The sequence below is a fragment of the Mustela nigripes genome, chromosome 7 (genome assembly GCF_022355385.1).
Source record: "Mustela nigripes isolate SB6536 chromosome 7, MUSNIG.SB6536, whole genome shotgun sequence".
Classification (NCBI taxonomy): Eukaryota; Metazoa; Chordata; class Mammalia; order Carnivora; family Mustelidae; genus Mustela; species Mustela nigripes.
In genome coordinates, this window is record NC_081563.1 from 46,057,409 (window position 1) to 46,060,019 (window position 2,611).

The 2,611-nt window shown below is 32.4% G+C and overlaps 1 non-coding gene across 1 annotated transcript; it reads left to right on the top strand.

Annotated features, from left to right (window-relative positions):
- Positions 1-814: 814 nt before the first annotated feature.
- On the top strand, positions 815-919 carry LOC132022878 (U6 spliceosomal RNA). The gene has a single exon (XR_009405769.1). It is a non-coding gene; the product is annotated as a U6 spliceosomal RNA (small nuclear RNA).
- The last annotated feature ends 1,692 nt before the right edge of the window (positions 920-2,611 follow it).

The following is a 2,611-nucleotide window of genomic DNA, read 5'->3' on the forward strand; positions in this document are numbered from 1 at the left end:
ATGCAGTAGAAATTATAAAGATAACATAGATGACTTCATGCTCTTATAATTGAAAAACATCCTAGAAGCACCTAGGAACTATCCTTACACATTGACTCTAAGATAAACAGAAAACCTGAATAATACTAGAACATTAAAAAATGAATCAGTTAATACTTCTACAAAGAAAACTCTAGACCCAGGTGGTTTTATAGGTAAGTACCATACAATATGAGATTAAGAGATGATTTCAGTCTCACTAATAAGTGTCTAAATAATAGAAAATGAAGGACACTCTATAGTTCATTTTATAATAATAAGATAATTGTAACATAAAAATTAGGTAAGAATTATAAAATAAAGTTATAGGCCAATGTATTCAACAACCTAGGTAAAAAAAAAATTCCTAAACAAAATATTGCATGAATCCAAGCAAAATATATGAAAATATAATAAATCATGCCAAAATATTTCTATTTCAGGAATTCTAGGTTGGTTTCATATTAGAAACTGATTATTGAGTTCACCATTTACCTATGTTAATTGAATGTAGAAAAAACGAGTGAAGTTCTCAACTGATATAGGACACTCATTTGATAAAATTTGAAACCCATTCATAATACAACAAAAATTTAACAAACTAAAAATAAAAAAGAATATAGCAAATATTACACTTAGTGGTAAAATATTAAAGCTATTCATTTTCAAATCAAATATAAGACAGTGATGTCCAGTATCACTGTTTCAACATTATTCTAAATTCTTGATTATCCAGTAGCATAAGAAAAAGGAAAATAAAAGGAGATGTAAAAATAGGAAAGGATGAAATTAGCATTTGCTTCAGCAGCACATATACTAAAATTGGAATGATACAGAGAAAATTAGCATGGTCCCTGCACAAGGAAGAGACACATAAATTCATGAAGCATTCCATATTTTTATGCTAAGTGAAATAAGTCAAGCACAGAAAGACAATTATCTTATGGTTTCACTCATACATGGAACATAAGGAAGAGAGCAGAGGACCACAGGGGAAAGGAAGGAAAACTGAAGGTGGAGAAATCAGAGAGGGAGACAAACCATGAGAAACTGTGGACTCTGGCAAATAATCTGAGGGTTTCAGAGGGGTAGGTGGGTGGGGAGAAGTGATAACCGGGTGATGGGATTAAGGAGGGCATGTGTTGTGATGAGCACTGGGTATTAATACAAACTAATGATTCACTGAACACTACATCAAAACTAATGATGTACTATTCAGTAGCTAACTGAACATAATAAAAAAAAAAAGTATTAAAGAGAAAAAGGAAAGGATGAAATTAAACTGTAATTGTTATAGATAATATGACTGTATACAGAGAAAAAAAAGTAAAGGCATGATTTCATATATTTGTTCACATTGCTGTTATCTATCTAATAGACCCATGCTTGTCAAGCCAGTCTTGGAATTATATTTACCTAAAGACTCTGAAATGTTTGTTTAATTCTACAAATTATGATAACTATTATTATTACCTTAATTTCAAAAAATATATCCAGGAAGTGATATTAGTAAAACATGGATTTTATACCATGGTAGCTAACATCAGAATCATCAAATTCAATAGCCAATTTAGTTTTAACTTACTCATGTAATTGGCTCTCTCAACTAAATTGGAGATTTTCAAGTCAAGATTTTAAAGTATCTAGCCATATGTTATTTACAAGGGCCATCCCATATCTTCTAATAGATCCAACTGCAGCATTCCCAGCAAGACTTGCGAGCTTGAGGCTGTACATTTCCAAGATGGCTGTTTCTGCTATTTCCAATCTAACTACTCATGTCAAAGGCATATGCCAGAACCAAATTAAATCAGTCTATGGGGCTAAAACTTGGTAGACAAAACCAACTAAACATACCTAAAGAAGATTTAGCCCAACATGGTCTAGTATTAGCTGGAAAAAACACACACACACACACACACACACACACACACACACAGACATACACATATATATATGTATGTGTATATATGTTTGTTTTATATTTGATATATATGTATGTGTACGTGTGTGTGTGTGTGTGTGTGTGTGTGTGTGTGTGTGTATAGGACAAGATCCCCCTGCTCTGATCCCAAGGTCTTACCTGCTAGTAATAACTGGTTCAAATCCAAACTTACAAAGAAAAACTGAATCTGTTCCTGATTTTAGGGACCCTCTGGTCTAGCCCAAATTTGTAAGAGATATTCAGGTCTAGAAGAGGGAAAAGACATCCCACTGTCCTCTCCAATTTTTGTACAAATATTCAAAAACTTTCAATAAATGGAATCATGAAAAATCAGGACATTACCTGGCCTTCTGCTTCTTTAAGTAAGTTGCAGGAGTTAACAATATTTGAGGATAGAACTGATCAAAGAAAGTGAAAACTCCAGGTAAAACTAATGGTTCTCTAAATTAGACTATTAGATAACTCATGAAATAAAAGTTAGCCCACATGTAAATGAAAACGGGTAAAGGTATTTGACAATATTATAAGGAAAAGTACTCTTGGAAAACTAATCGCCCAGCATTTGTTCAATCACATGGAAAAAGTAAACAAAATGATGCCTTTTTCCTAAATAAGAGTCATCCAAAGAAACAGTATATCCTCTGTGTC